Source organism: Pyxicephalus adspersus, chromosome 3 (genome assembly GCF_032062135.1).
Source record: "Pyxicephalus adspersus chromosome 3, UCB_Pads_2.0, whole genome shotgun sequence".
Classification (NCBI taxonomy): Eukaryota; Metazoa; Chordata; class Amphibia; order Anura; family Pyxicephalidae; genus Pyxicephalus; species Pyxicephalus adspersus.
This window is the reverse complement of record NC_092860.1, coordinates 61,852,722-61,868,923: the sequence shown is the minus strand read 5'-3', so window position 1 is coordinate 61,868,923 and position 16,202 is coordinate 61,852,722. Positions and strand designations below refer to the sequence as shown.

The window sequence follows — 16,202 nt, the reverse complement described above, 5'->3', positions numbered from 1 at the left end:
GTTCATTGCAATCCAAAACTAACTCACTGTAGTGTTGTTCTAAGAAACAGAATTGCTTCTGCCTGATCCTCTTACATAGAAGCTCTTAAATCTGCCTTGAATATTTTTAAAGCTGAAAATAGTCTTTCAACAATAACTTGGGTGGGAAGCATTGCTGTTATGGTTTTAGCCACATCACTAATAATCTTGGGATAAACATGGATGGCTTCTTCCACAAGTCAGTTTCGATAAGCGATCATACTCTTCTACTTCTTTTAATTCTTTAAAAAACTCCTGTTGAATTCTATTTGGTCGTTTATCTTTACTGTTGAAAGTTCCATTTTGTCCAAGTAGGAATCAGTCTAATTCTTCATATGAAGAGGATGATCCTGGGTTACCAGTGCTTATAGCTTCATCTAGTGGTGGTGTTTCAGGTAGTAATCCCTTCATGCGAACTGCTACATCATAGAGGGCCTTTTTTGCATTATCAGTCTGGTCATCGCTTAACATAATTCCGCTCATTGGATCAAAATAAAAAGCAGCTAACAAGATTTAATTATCCAGTAAGAGATTCTCTCTTTTCTTCATTGAAGATACAATGCCATCAGCTAATAACCCTCCATTTTTGTTCAGGCAATATATCAAGCTCTTCCATTTCAAGAATTGAAATTTACCAGGTGTTAAATCTTCAGATTGCAAACTCTTGGTGACAGTAACGAGGTTAGAAAGTAGGTTTTCAAGTGCTTTTAATTGTGCCCACTGGCTTTCAGTAATAAAACATTTTCATTGTCCAGTTTTTTAAGAAAGTCTTTTCGTTCAAGAAAATTTACCATCAAATAAATGCTTCCCCAGCGTGTTGTTTGATCCAAAAATGCCTCATTTTCCTGCACATCTTTTCAAAATGGCATCTGTTTTAGGGCCCTGGCTGCAACACTTACTTGCCTTATTTTACCAATTAAAGTAGCTGCATGACGATCTTTCAATCCATCTCTTATTGCAAGTCGCAGAGTATGAACAGCAAAACGCATATGTTGAATAGTAGTACGCTTAGATGCTTCTTCAACAATGTTATCCAAAATATCACTATTCTCTTCACTTTCATTTTCTCCAATACTTGCAGAACTGTCTTCCTTTAATATCTGTCTGTCACTTTCTTCATCTACTTTCTTCATTTTCTCAATTATGCTCAACATATTAGAAACATCTTTCACAATACATAGAATCATAGAATCTGTTCCTTTTTAATTTCCAAATCTTTTACAACATGCTCCAATAACTTCTGAAAATAGTTACTGGTGTGAACTGCGTGGGTGTTCTTTATTCCCAAGGTTTGCATTATTGTTTATTTTCATCAACAAATCTAACAATGATAGCAAAATATTTGACTCTGTGACGTGTGCATGCATCCATTTTTATGAAGACATTTAGGGCTAAAAAGGCTGGCTGTGAAAAGTATAGTGGTACACTATTCTTTACTACCATTTCAATATTGTGGTTTTTGAATTTTTCTGGTGTCACTGTTATGGTAACTTTGTCAAGTATACGGAATCTTCTTAGTTGTGTTTGGTCTTCAGTACATTTCTGAACTTTTCTTTATCCCAGAAGTAGATAGGATATTGTCATTGATATCTTTCCCATTTACAACTTCTAACATTTTAGAAAGAAAACGCTTGCAAGTGTCTTTTCAAATGTGATGGTCTTGTAGGTGCATTTTTTGTTAGCCCCACTAAAAGGCCCCCTGCTAATTTTTGCATCACATTTTTTTTTTTTACTGTCATCTTGATAATGTAAAGTGTTCATAAACAGCAGACTTTATCTTGTTTGTTGACGGACTTTATCTTGTTTGTTGACAGACTTTTTGCCATTGTAAATTGTGGTGCCGCTTTCACTAAAATATATAAAATATGTTCTACTAACTAGCAAATTCTTTGATTTAAATACTAACATACACATAGTCCTGCACTATTGCAAACATACATACAACAAGGCACTATACACACAAATAAACTGCCCTGCACTAAACTTAGACGTAATTTGTCTTATACAGAAAAACATGCACAAACATATATACTATACACGCAACACAGAGCCCTACATTTTACTCAGAAACATACACACAATATGCACTATACACAAACATTCATACATTCTTGCACCATACACACAAACATACACATAGACCTGCAGTTTTATCCAGAAACATGCTCACATCCTTCCATCATAGTACACACAAGCAGCCATGCAGGTTTAAAATAAACATGAACACTTACAGTTGAATCCAAAAAGATGCTCCTCCAAGTTCTTCTAAGCTCCTTTAACAAACAGAGGAAGTTGAGCAGATGCTGCTGCCTTTATCTTTGTTTGCTGATCTTCTGCTGAAGACAGGACAGTGGGAGGCTTAACTAACCTCCTAGTATTAGGTGGTGTGCAAATGATGTTAAAGTTCGGCCCAGGATAGGAGCATATATGGAGAGTGCAGACAGGACACCTGAACACACATCAGGTCATAGCACTTACCTACACCTATATCATTACACTTGTTTACACTACTAGTAGAAATACAACTATTCATTGGGCTTTATTCATACATCAGAGAAGTACTTAATTATGACTATTGTTTGTGAAATATGACATTTGAACGTGCTGTATTTTTTTTATTATAACTTTATCAGCAGTTGGAGTCGGCACATTTTTTATCGACTCCGGCTCCTGGTACCCAAAATTGTCTTCGACGACTCGACTCCAACTCTGACTTCACAGCCCTGTTTTAAAAGACCAAATATTGTGTTCTTTAGCGGTTAAGTGCAGGTTGCTGATATAAAGAGCTTCTGTCAGTTCTGTCCCACCTGTCGGATATCGTATTTGATGCCTTATTCCCGCAACCCATTGGTCCCATTGCCAGTAATTGAAATACCTTTTTGAGGGGACTGCAATGGACCTGGTAGGACTGCTAGGTAAGTCTGCTTGTGGACTTCAGTACATATTGGTTAGTGCCCCTAAGGATCACCCCCTCAAAGACCATAGCCCTTGAACTGTTTATTATGTTTACCTGCACACTAATCCCTGAGGATCCCATTTATGTCTAGGGTGACACCTTTTTTTTTTTTTCATTCCAAAATGGATGGCCTGGTGAAGTTTAACAAAACTCTGTTTGAAAAGGTAGTTGATAACACACAGGAGAAATTGGTACTGCCTCCTCTCTGCTATCAGGGGCAGCACAACCTCTGGGGACTCCTTGATGTGGTACATGGGAGAGTGAGTCCACTCCACATAGGAGTGTGGTGGAACATGTTACTGACATGCAAACCCGTCTGGCTGCTGTTATGCCTATGGTGAGAGAACATCTGTTTAGAAGCCAAGAGGCTCAAAGTTCACAGCAGGTTGGCACAGGTCTGAACTTTTCTCCCGTTGAGTGTTGGTCCTGGTCCTCACACAGTGGAAAGTAAATTTCCCGCAAGGCCCCTATGAAATCATAAATCAAGTCAGCCATAAGGTTTACCAGCCTGACAAGTACAAAAAGGAGCAAGTCTACCATGTGAATCTTATTAAGCTGTGTAAAGATCGAGAGATTTTGTCTACTTACCCCACAGCTTTAGAGATAGATGAGGTAACAGCTATCAAGAAAAGGAAGAAAACAGGAGCAATTTTTAAGGCTGCATTGTAAAAGTGCCCAGTTCTGATTGCTCCCAACTTTTAGAAGGAATTCCTGGTGCAGACAAAAGCCTCAGAGATAGGCTTGAGGGCAGTCTTGTCCCAGGCAGTGAATGGGGAGGAACATCCTGTGGCATACCTCCGTAGCAAATTGACTCCCACGGAGAGCAGGTATGCCATTGGGGAGGGGAGTTTCTGGCCATCAAGTGAGCGCTGGAGAGCCTCAGATATTATCTGTTGGGATGGAAGTTTAGGCTCCACAATGACCATGCATCACTGGACAATGGATGACCCAGAACAAAAAGAGAAATGCAAGGGTCATCTGTTGATTCTTCTCCCTACAGAACTTTAAATTGATTGATTTGAATAGATTGAATATAGGCCAGGGACACAGCAGGGAAATGAAGATGCCCTATCCAGGGTCTATTTAATGTTTACTAGCTGAGCACAGCCCCACAGGAAAAGTTCTGCATAGACGATATGTGGGACGTTTTTTTTTTTTTTTCTCCCTACTAAGGAAACCAGAAGAGATTTGTTTGCAGGGAAGTTATAGCTTTCCCTGCAGGTTGTTTTTAAATTCTGTCTTGGGGCTGGTTTTACTGGCAATCAGCAAGGATAGAATGGGGGAGATTCCCGATTCCTGGGCTCACAAGCCTATATAGCACACCTGGAGCTAAGCAGTAGTGAATGAATGTGTTCACCTTACACAGACACAAGCTCTAGTAAAGTGCTGGTTTGGAAGCCAGCTCCAACAATTTGTTTTGCTAGCCAGGAGGCTATTCTTTTGATTTAGGACTCTTGTGTTGCTGATACCACCCCTGTGAGATAATGTTTTTGCTTAATAAATACATGTAGGAGCCCTAAAGAAAAGCTGACGCCTGGTGTTGCGTTTTTGCCAGCCTGTTGTTTGAAGCTACTACCTCACATATGTTATTTTTATTAAGTAATTTTTTCCTATACAAGAATTCCATAAGAGTTTCCAACATCTAAAAATTCCTTACACAATAAAAAAAGAAAGTTAGCCATTTAGAACACGCAGAAAAAAGAAAAGTCATGGTGCGTTTGCTGTGTGTTATTAGGTGATTGATTTTCAAACAAAAAATTGCAAGCAAATTAGTCAGAGAAACATGAAGACATTTAAGTGACAATAAAACATCATCCAGAAAGATATGTTGGTGAAGCAAATGCTTTCTGCATATGTAATGATACAGAAAAAATAGTTCCTAATAGAGTTGGTAAGCAAAATGAATGCTTCCAGTTGTTTATGCCATAGGTATCCAGTTACCCCTAATATTTTGTCAGTGTTCTACCTACCCCCTATACTTTGTTCCAAATTTCTAATGCCTGTCCTGTTGGTATGCCCTATTTTTCTATCTTTTTGTATTATTCCCAAACTGTTCAGTGCTGTGTATTTTGATTCAGCTTCCTAGTGTTTCATGCTTTGTAATGTGTAATCCCATATAATAGTGTAATAAATGTTGTGTAACAAATAAGGCTTAGTTCCACAAACAAAAAGAAAAGGAAATAAGGAAACCACAGGTTTCCTGGGACTTTTTAGGCATTCTTAAAGACTGACCATATTATAACTTGTACTATTTATTTAACAATCAAAAAAAAAAAAAAAGTCTAAAACAACTCTATTCACTGTAAGTCTCACTTCTTGGTGTTTTAAGCATGTTCTATGTGTTTTTGCGGGACACAGTTCGCTTCATCAGGAACATTGAGACCTAGCATAACAAGACTCTCTTCAAATATATAACTCTTAATAACTCTTTTCAAATATATATGTATATACATACTAGGTGTGGGTAGAAATTGTAGGCGGCTGGAACCCCATGAGTTGGGACACAACTCATTAGTAACCACCCAAAAACAGCAGCATAAATGCTTAAAAGTGCCAGGTAGTGCCCCCCCGCTAAAAGGGGCTGGGAAGAGAAATGCATACTTATATTTATTTAAATCCATTTAGATACATTCTAATGATACAAAACACAGATATGAAATATGAAATACATCAGCATATATTTACAGTGGTTCTCATTGCACTCAGGACAGCGAGATAGTTCTTGCACAGAATAGTAAGTATAAGTATATAGTCATCAACTTAATATGTCTTTAGCATACACCATTTTCAACATAAAAGCGGTAGCATATTCATAATAATGATGATAATAATAATAGTAATATTAATCATAACCGCATACTTTAAAAACCAATATCCAAATATCACAAATAGTGACTATCTCCTATTTAAAGTGGTGCCTTAATATTTCTAATTATATTGCCAATATTGTTAAATTTTATATCTAAATAAAAAAAAATACCAGTTCAAAACTAACATGTCAAACAACCCTTAAATTACCATATTACCAATGTATTATTATACATTGATAATAACAAGATTCCACCACATATGAAAGCCAACTCAATCCATATATATGTAAATTAATTGCATAATTAATCCAAATTTGTTGGTTAATCAAATAAAATGGCTCCACTGACAACTTAATTTATATGAAGATGTAGAGCTTCATTTGTACTTCCACTGCTTCTAGTGAAAATCCAAACACTCCCTGGTCCAACCAATATCTATTTTGTAGATTTATCAATGCTTATTCTCTTCCTATAAATAAATTGCTCAATAAGACAGGAAGAATACATAATTTTTTGTAATACGTTCTACACTCAATTCACTGTAATTCTTACACGATTTAATTCAATACAGGAAAAAAAATTACACATAATTTTAAAAAAGATTTAAAACTCTACATTTAGTTTAGACATGTATATTGTGTCGCACTTAGTTTAAAAATCCATTAAGTAAGTAATTCCTTATCAAAGTCCCCCCCCCCCCCCCCCCGGATTAGCGAAGACGCATTCCAAAGCCATAAATGTATTTTGATTTACATAAAGATTGTGTGACAATACAAATTCATTTTGTTTTGTGTAAAATCTGACTTGTCTTAGCTTGAAACTTTCTAATTACCTGGAGACCCTTTGTGTGTTGTGTGCTTGAATTCAGTGCTTTTATACCTATAGCAGCTAGTAGTGAGCTTCTGGTACATTAATGTTTTTAATTACTTTCAGCAAATCGGGTATTCTTCAAATAGGAGGATAATCCCTACACAAATGGCCTTAAGTATTCGTCCACCAGAAAACTTGCTTCAGCTGATATACTCCCTATCCCTGAGACAATTGGCCGTCTACCTAAACTCTTGTGTCTCCGTAATGCACAAAACGTAATTTAGGATTTTTTTTTACATTAAGGTTCTCAAATTTTTTTTTCTAATTATTTCATCATTTCTCCCTTGAGTTATTAGGGAATATTACTCCATATAAAACTTCCTAATCTGAACCTCAGTTATAACCCTGTACCATTCTTGAATTTTCAGTATATCCAAACACATTGATCTATATTGTTCCAGACTCATAACCACCACATTTCTTCTCTTGTCTGACTGTTTTATCACTAAATCCTCATTTTTTGTAGATGACAAATTGCTTGTTGTTGCTTAAAAGACAAGTTATTATTTTTTGGAGGTAATGTGGATTTATTTACGACTCTAGAAACCTGTTGTGTAAAAGCATAGATTGTGGGGGTTTGTCTTAAATCTAGGTATGTCATAGATTTAGGCTCAACTCTAAGTTTTGAATAATTCGTCCCATAGCTGCAACAAATCTTTTAGTGCTCTAAATTCTTCACTCTAGTAACCTTCAAAGCAAGGGGTAGTCTGCGTATCAGAGGTAAAGTCATTTAAGAATAAAAACTTTTTAAACAATTTCCTTGCAAAAAGATTTAAATCCTTGATGAATTCAGAATAAACCACCTTAATTGATTGATAGAAACTAAGACAAAATCTCAGTACTTGTAGTTCAATATCGGATGGATGATGATAACTAGTTTTTTCACACTTAATTGTTTGCATTGACTGGTATCTTGTACATGTACTTTCCCATTTAGTCTCAATACTTGTAAGCTTTGTGAATTTGTAATTTATGCATTGCCTAAGAAGGCAAAGACAATGTATTTTGTGAGCATTTTGTGACATTAGTCATTTGTTCACCCTCAGAGTTACCTTAGGGTGTTCCATATGATTCAGAGGGAACTATTGCTCCATGTAAGGCGATTTCTTGCTGATCTCAGATTAGGTTCCCTCTCTATCATGCCTTTGTTTTCAGTGCTTTGGGATCAATGAATAACACGCACACAGCCCAAGCATGTAGGTATATCACTTCTCAAAACTTTATTATCACATCACAGTTTATATAGTCAGACATCAAGGTGGAAGGCACTTTAGTAGTTAGTCAATAACAAGAAACAACTTCGCTGAGCAAGATGTTTAAAGGTAAGAAGCCTCAAGGTAAGGATGGACAAATATTGACCTACTGATAAGGAGGATACAACTAGTTTCGACACAACTCAATTATTTGCAAAATATAGCAAAAACACAAAAACAACTTCAAGACTCAGCAAAATTACATTCCTTACATTTCCCTTCCTTTTATCCTTAAAGGATAACTACCTAACTTCATACCTTTGTTCCTTTACATGCAAATAAACAGCTTCAGGTTCTTCAGCATATATAACTCGAGGAAGCTGAACGATTCTTGATTTGCATATTGACAATAACCATTTTTCCAGGGAGTCATGACAGGTTTGACAGTTATTACAAAAATTACATGGGTTGTGGGATGAGTGTATATCGCTTTCAATAACCTCAGTGTCACTATAGATATTGCTAAAGACTCTAAGCAGTATGCTGACTGGAGTGGCAATCAAACGACGTTAACATATCTTGAGTACTATGCATATCAGATAAGCAAAAACTAAAACTATTATATATTTCTTTGGCAAGACGTTCTCATATATTACCCTGTAAATCAGTCAAGTCACTATACTCAAATCCTCGCCGGTGCATAGGGTAGAGTCATTCTTTAGGTTATGGCTTGATTGAAGACAAATGAAGGGCAAATCTTGAGGGTCATAGTGGCGAATTGTTGTGACCCATACAAGACCGAATATCACCATCAGGGCTCCAAAACTGCAGACAGGGATTCGGGCTGGTATTTGTGGATCAAGATGCATCAGAGGCTGTTCTAGTGATGGCTTGCACAGTGTCCAAAGGGTGGATCCAAGGATTTGTGCTTGTGCAGAGCTTTAACCAGCACTACGTCTCCGGGCTTGAATGGGTGCGTTGGTTGATCTGTAGGGGAAGGAAAAGAAAGAGAGATATCTCTGTAGTTGCTTATTTTTCAATAACTTTAACTACATATTGGTCTTGGATTTGTTTGAAGATCCCCGGGTAATAAAATGAATCAGTCTTTAGCCCAGGTGGTGGAAAAAGGTCTTCCCATTAAAATTTCAAAAGGTGATAGCTTATTAACTGGGTTGGATGTCATTCTTATTTCTGCTAGTACGGCAGGTAGGTAGGTATTGGTCCCACTTTTGCAATGTCCCTCCAGTTGCTTTTCTAAGTTTGTCTTTCAATGTCCTTTTCATTCTTTCTACTACTCCAGCACTCTGGGAGTGATATGGGATGTGGAACTTCCATTATTTGTTCATCATTTTTGAAATCACCTGTGTGACTTTAGAAGTGAATGGAGTACCATTGTCTGAGCCTATTCTTACTGGGCATCCAAATCTGGGGATGATCCCCTTGCATACTATTTTAGCTTCTACCCATCTGCTGAATCTATCTGTGATCACCAACATTATCTGACATCCATTAGAAGCCTTTGGCATATGTGTAAAATCAATATGTAACTCTTGAAATGGACCCTGTGGAGGTAACAATGTTCATGATGTCCTGTTTTCTTACCTTGCACATTATTTCTGGCACGTTAGACAGCGGCAAAGTATGGCATGTGTGTGTTCCTTTAAATTCTGGGCACAAAAGCGCTTGTTTTTTTTCTTGTGTTGTGGTTTTAATGCTCTTGTGTCCTAAACCATGGATTTAAAAAACACTACTGCTATCTGGGGTAGCCATACTATCCCTCCTTTTGACCAGATTCCAGTAGAATCTAAGGTCAATCCTTCCTTTTCCCAGAATTTAATGTCCTGTGAGGTGGCGAAGGACTGTAATTGTGTTAGAAATGTGTTGGTTTCAGTGGAATCTGGGATGGCAAGCAGAAGTGTATCGGGGAGGGCTAGTGGTAGGTATGGTAGACTGAGCAGCGGCTTTGGCATGAAAATCTGCTAGTCTCTTGCCCCTGACATTGAAGGAATTGGAAGAAGTGTGTGCTTGACATTTGACAATGGCTATTTAATTGAGGAGGTGAATTTCAGTGATACATGAGTGTGACTCTGACACTTCATCCTCCGGCCCTTTAAGATCTACGGTAAGAGGGCATTGAGCACAGCGACATGACCGCTGTTAGCTGAAGCATATTTTACACTTGATCCTGCAGTGGATGTAAGGATAACTTCATAACCAGATTACCTTTGCGGTGTTATGTGTTGAGTGGTTAAATTCTTAAGCAAGTGTAGTACAGCATAGAATGTGTAAAGTATCGTCTTGTGACCCAAAGTTAGAAGTGAGACACTTTCTACAGCCATTGCACATGCTGCCAGCACACGCAGACAGACTGGCATGCCTTGCACAATAACAGTCAGTGTCTTAAAGACATATGCCACAGGCCTCAATTTGCCTCCATGCATCTGAGCAAGCACAGATTGCATTGAAATTCGGCATTCCCAATGCAGGGGCAGAGGTCAGGGATTCTTTTAACATTTATTATGTTTGTCATTTCATCAGACCATTGAATGTTGTTAGGGGCCCTGGGGATAGTACTGGGACGAAGCAGTGTCTGCAAAAATTGGGGATATGAAGTGTGTGTCCTTTAGGGGTAATGACTCTGTTTATTCCCACAGAGCGCCCATCAGGTGTAGATGGACCTGACTAGAATCGGAGGACAGAACAAGTTGCTCCTGTGTCTACTATGAAATCTGTCAGGAATTGTCCTACTTTTAATTAAAGTGATCGTTGGGTTTTCATCGACCTGGTCAGAGATCTGTAATATAGTTGTGGTGGACTCCCTGTACGTGGAGGTTGGACGGCTCTGGCAGCTCAAAACATCCGTCAGCATCCTTTATCAATAACTGGGCAAAAATGTTTGGTGCATCTAAAGTGCTCCAGTTGACAATATTAATTTTGGCAGTGTGCCCATGTTCAGGAATCATTCCATTAATCAGTGACTGAGTAAATACTATACTCAGATCTCTTCCTAATCCTAAACCTGCCTCTTCCTTCCACACTTTCCTAAACCTTCTAGTATAATCACTACAGATAATACTACATAATACAGTTTCTCCTGGCTTTTGCTTGCATGCTAATGCAGTGGCCATGGATTTCCTATCTCCGTGTAATTTTAAAAACTCAGTGTGTAACTCTTCTCATAACATTTGATAGTGTGCTTCAATGAGGGGATAATCATTTGGATTTGTTTGTGCAGGAGTTGGGATGGCCAGGGTTGATATGTTGCTCGATTGGAAAGGCACATCCCCAATCTACAACTGATAAGAAATTTAGAGAAAGATCCCTCAAGTAGAAATGGATCAGCACATTTTAAGTTCTCCATTTTTCAGGTGTGATGTAAAGGGATCAGTGTAATAATCTCCTGCTCTACGGGAAACAAAAACGGTTACAGGAAACAACAGTTACTACGTACAATGCTAACTTAGGAGCTTTGGGATATTTGTGATAAACTCTCAGATCCACTCTCATCTGTTGTTTCTGCTACTTTTTAATGTCCTATAAATGTCTTTTTATATGAGCCCTTTTTGCGTGTTTTGGTCCATTTGTAAGCTTTTTTATGAATAAAAGCTTGCTGATCCTTGAGAAATTAATGTTCTTTATTGAACACTAATTGAGAATTTAATGCCTGCTCTAATTCTAAACTTCCAGGTTTTTGATTACAAATCTGAAATTTTCCATATATAATTTATCTAATACCTCTTCTACCTCTTTCAACTCTTAAGTGGGATATTTATTTAGTAATTCCATCAATTGTTGTGAACAACTTCTTAGAACCTCCTCCCATTCACATTGTTTTTGTTTGGAAAAAGTTGAACTCTGTAGCCTATGGGCTTGCAATTTTTCATTTTTATATATTTATTAAGATATTGTTTGTGCCAGTAGGACACTGATTTTCTTTTATATAGTGATTTTAGTTTAAAAGCAACCCCATTGACCTCCAGTTCTTGGTTTGAGTTGTACAGGTAGATCTAATTCCTGAGGCAAACCCCTCCGAGGCCTCATAAATCCATCATAACAAAAAAATATATATATATTTTTGGGTAAGTAAGGCTTAGTTCACATTAGCAGTAAAAAAAAACTGCAATGTACCACTCCCGATTGTCTGGTCTGGCACCTGGGATTGGCAACAGATTGTAGTTTTTCAAGCAGCGTGAGGAAGGGGTTAACGCAGCAATTGCAACCTTACTGCCAGTGTGAATTAAGGGCAGCTTCAGATCCTCCTAGGGCTATATTCAGGTAAACCTAAACTTTCATTAAAAAAAAAAAAAATTGAGCCATTTACAAACCCAGTAAGTCCCACGCTGGCTCAGCTTCAGCTTCTCTTTTTCGGATGCTCCTCACAAAAAAAGAATACATTTGAGAACTTTGTTTTTTCTTGAATCTATGCTATCACTTAAAATATTATTTTTCAGCAAAAATTTTCAAAGTGGTTCTTAAAGTGGTTTAGGGCTGTGACATTGTTGTTTGCATTTTGGACTTAAAGAGGAAGTACCCAAAATAAAAATCCCACTTACCTTCAATTCTGCAGAGCAGTTAGTCCGTCGAGAGGTTTCTTCCATCGGGTCCTGCGTTGTCCCAGTATCCGTCTTCGGGCCGGCATGCCAAGTGCCGCCATCTTCTCTTCTTCTGGGCTCTTCTTCCTGCGACATCCAACGCAGGCGGGAGATCGGGTGATGTAGATTGGGAAAAAAAACGTTCCCTGTTGATGAAAGGGCTCCTTCTGTGCATGCTCGAGAAGCTCAGAGGCGCATCCGAGAGCCTCCCGGGATGCGTAACGTAGGTATCACAGGAGGCTTTGCGCTCTCATTCATCAAGGAGGCGATGCTGCACCCCTTTTTATTTATTTATTTTTTTTAAGTGTGTTGCACTTAATAAAAATTATGTTTCTTTTTTTTTAAATAAAAAGGTTTTCTACCCTTTTATGTAAAGTGAAATTTCTGAGTTTAGGTACGCTTTAAGTTACTCCATTTTTCTTTGTGTACACAAAGCTTTAAAAAACTTTAGTAAATCCCCCTTTCCTTTATCCCCGGTTACCAACCTAGAGACGTTCCTTAAGGGGCCTACTTGCTCAGACCTAAACTTTTTGCTATTAATATTTAAAAAATTGTAATACTTTGTTTTGCAATCTGTCTTATATTTTGAAGTTTTGCACATTTGAATTCCTTTTTGCATCTTTTGTTATTTTCTTTATAATTTTCAAATAAAGCTGATCTTGAATTTTTATATTTTAGGAATGCCCTTTTCTTATTATTTGTGGCTTTTTTAAAATTGTCTGTGATCCTCGTAGGTTTTAAATTTAGCCACTTAAACTTATTACCCATTAGATTATTTTTTGCAGTGTGTTTGTGTAGAACAGGACAATATTCCCAAGTAATGGAACAATGGAAAATTTGTTCTACTTAAATTTAATATTGAAACATTTACCAACATGCCTTTCCTATTTTTGCTGTGTGTTTTCAACTTATCATATTCATATTTGTTATAAATTTTTAAGCTTTTAAAAGCTATACCATAAAATTATCTTGTATTAAATTCATAAATTTTGGTTTGTTGTACCTGTAGTTCCATTTGCCTAATCTATATCAGAGAAGTTAAAATTACCCATCTCTACCATTGTCCGAGCCTGTGCTGCCTTTCTGTCTGAGCAAGTAGTTTTCACTTCACTTCATTAGCACATCACTTCATTAGCACTGAGGGCCTATAGCAAACTCCAAAATAACTATGCATTAATTATTCCCATATGCAACTCCACCAATAATGTTTCAACGTCATCACGTGTTCTATAAACAATTTCATTTTTACATTCACTTTCAGATCACCTCCCACATATAGACTGACACCACCACTTTTTCATTTTATTCTGTGCTTCTGAAAGACAAGAATGTAACAACCCAGTCATGTGAAGAACAATTCAGAAACATAGTTCTCCACAAAGGCTTTCTCCCAGGGCATCTGCCCACCACAGCTGCCGTCTTCTTCCTGGTTCTTTTTCTTACGTCCAATCTCACACTGTGCAGGCGCGAAATTCGCCCACCTCCCATAAGCAGCTTTAATCCTACAAAGGGATGACAGCTGAGCACAAAGCAGCCCCACTGTGATCCGTTCAAAAGATTAGCGCTACTAATGAAAGGTGGTCAGGGGAGGCACGGCAGCCGGACAGAGCAACCAGCTAAAACCTTCGGGGAGAACTAAACAGTTGAAGCAATCCAGGCAACAAACTATTCCATAGGTCCTCCTGACTATAGAATTTCCCAACCCCTCTAGATGCTGCTCTCCCAGCTGTTAGGTGTAGCAGTAGCATCTGGGGCTGCCACCTCTTAGCTAATACCTTCATTGATGTTTTTTGAAGATTCAGGAAAAGTTTTCTTTATGTGCAGAAAAAAGAAAAACAGAAAAGTTTGTCTGAAACCTAAAGAAAAAAAAACATTAATGAAGGTATTGTCAATGCAGGTGAATATCTGCAAAGGCTTTTTAAAGAGAAACCCCAACAGAAAATAAAAATAGCTTTTAAAATTGTCTATAATCACAAAAGTTTTTTTTTTTCCATCAAAGGCTCCAAAATAAAATTATGTCTTTGTGTGCTTTTATTTTACCGTAAAACCTTATTTATAATATTTATTGGTTTGCAAATTACAAAAAAACAGGGAAAAAAGAAAAAAAAACAAGAAGTTGAACAAAAATGGGACCAAAGACAAAAGTCAGGATTAAAGAATATTGCCAAGCTGACGTATACCACAGGTTCATGCAGGGTCTGTAATCCAGGGACTATAAAACCATTTTAAATACATTTTGGGTAGCTAGTAACTCCTCATTGCTAGTGGCAACCCTCTCAGTGTTCTCCCCAGAAATTTTTTTCAGCCGGGTGGTAGGAAGCTGTGGCCGGGTGGTAAAAAAGGGGGTGTGGCAAAACACGGCAAATTTAGTGCTCCCAGTTGTTTATGCCATGGGTATCCAGTTAACTCTTATTTCAGTGTTCTACCTTCTCCCAATTTATTGTTACAACTTTGTAATGCCTGCCCCGTTAGTATATCCAATTTTTCTATTCTATGTATTTTGCCACAACTGTCCTATGCCGTGTATTGTGACCCAACTTACTAGTATTCTAAGTTTTAAGAGTGTAATCCGTTGTAGTAGTGGGTATTCAAATCAGCCGGGCGGAGCAACCGGCTAAAAACCTCTGGGGAGAACTATGCCTCTGTAGGCTCATATTCTGTTTGACTAATTTTCACATGTTTCGATACAGTCACTGGGAACAGCCTTGATGTCTTTTCTTGTTTTTTTTTTTTTTTTTGTTAATTGAGGTCATGTGACTACAAATGTTTCATAGCATTGGTATATTCAAAAATTGGGGCCAATGTAGTGCAAGGAAAAGGACAAATAATTAAACCCACAGTATTTCTGCTTTCATATTCCAGAGGTTTAAAGCAGAACTAAAAATGTGATTTGTGTAAAATCCCCGGCGATCTTGTTTGGCTGTGCTGAGAAGACATAACTCCAGGGCAGGCAGATGGGTGATCATTCTTTTAAAGTATTGCTTTTGTGTCAAGTGTACATATTGGAATTGTGGCCAAAATGTTCAGCCTTGGTCTCATTAGACTATAGCACATTTTTCAACATGTTTTTGGGAGACTTGATGTATATTTTTGCAAACTTTAGCCGGGCCTAGATGTTTTTCTTTGTAGAAAAAGACTTCTGCCTTGCAACCCTTCCTCATCACCAAAAGAACACCATCCCTGCGGTAAACCATGGTGATGAATTGGACATACAGTACACTATGCAAATCCCATCTCCGGCCTCTGGACTGATTCATCCACCTGGACTCCAACACATCTTTTGCTGCTGCCATTCTGGACTGCTATTTTATCAAACCATCTAACGAGTTCATCATATCCTACTCCTGGAACAAGCTTAGAAGCCTTTCCGCAACCCAAATTACAGGACTGGCTCCCATGTACTTCAGTTTGCCACATTGTTTATTGTACGTATATGGATCGCAATTATCTGTTAAAATGTGGTATTCACCCTGCACTCTATGCTGGCACTACTCCCTGTCCTCTCCAATCTGTTAACTTTTTGTTTATTTGCTCCTTCACTTTCCTGATTTTTCTGTCTTTGCTCCTGAACATTTTTTCTCTACTGCTACATTCTGGTGACATCTCACCCAACTCTGGTCCCCCCACCCACATGTGGCCTCTCTCTCCCCCCACCCACATGTGGCCTCTCTCTCCCCCCACCCACATGTGGCCTCTCTCTCCCCCCACCCACATGTGGCCTCTCTCTCCCCCTACCCACATGTGGCCTCTCCCTTCCCCCCCT

General features: G+C 38.0%; 1 protein-coding gene across 4 annotated transcripts in view; it reads left to right on the top strand.

Moving 5' to 3' along the window:
* The window catches only part of YJU2 (YJU2 splicing factor homolog), a 75,519-nt gene that overhangs the window by 9,488 nt on the left and 49,829 nt on the right, over nt 1–16,202 (top strand). The window contains exon 1 of one of the 4 annotated variants that reach the window (XM_072404914.1): nt 15,619–15,864. The exons of the other annotated variants lie outside the window; for them this stretch is intronic. The gene's annotated coding sequence lies outside the window, so the exon portion shown is untranslated. Of the gene's footprint in view, nt 1–15,618; nt 15,865–16,202 lie in introns of those variants that run through there. 4 annotated transcript variants of the gene reach the window in all.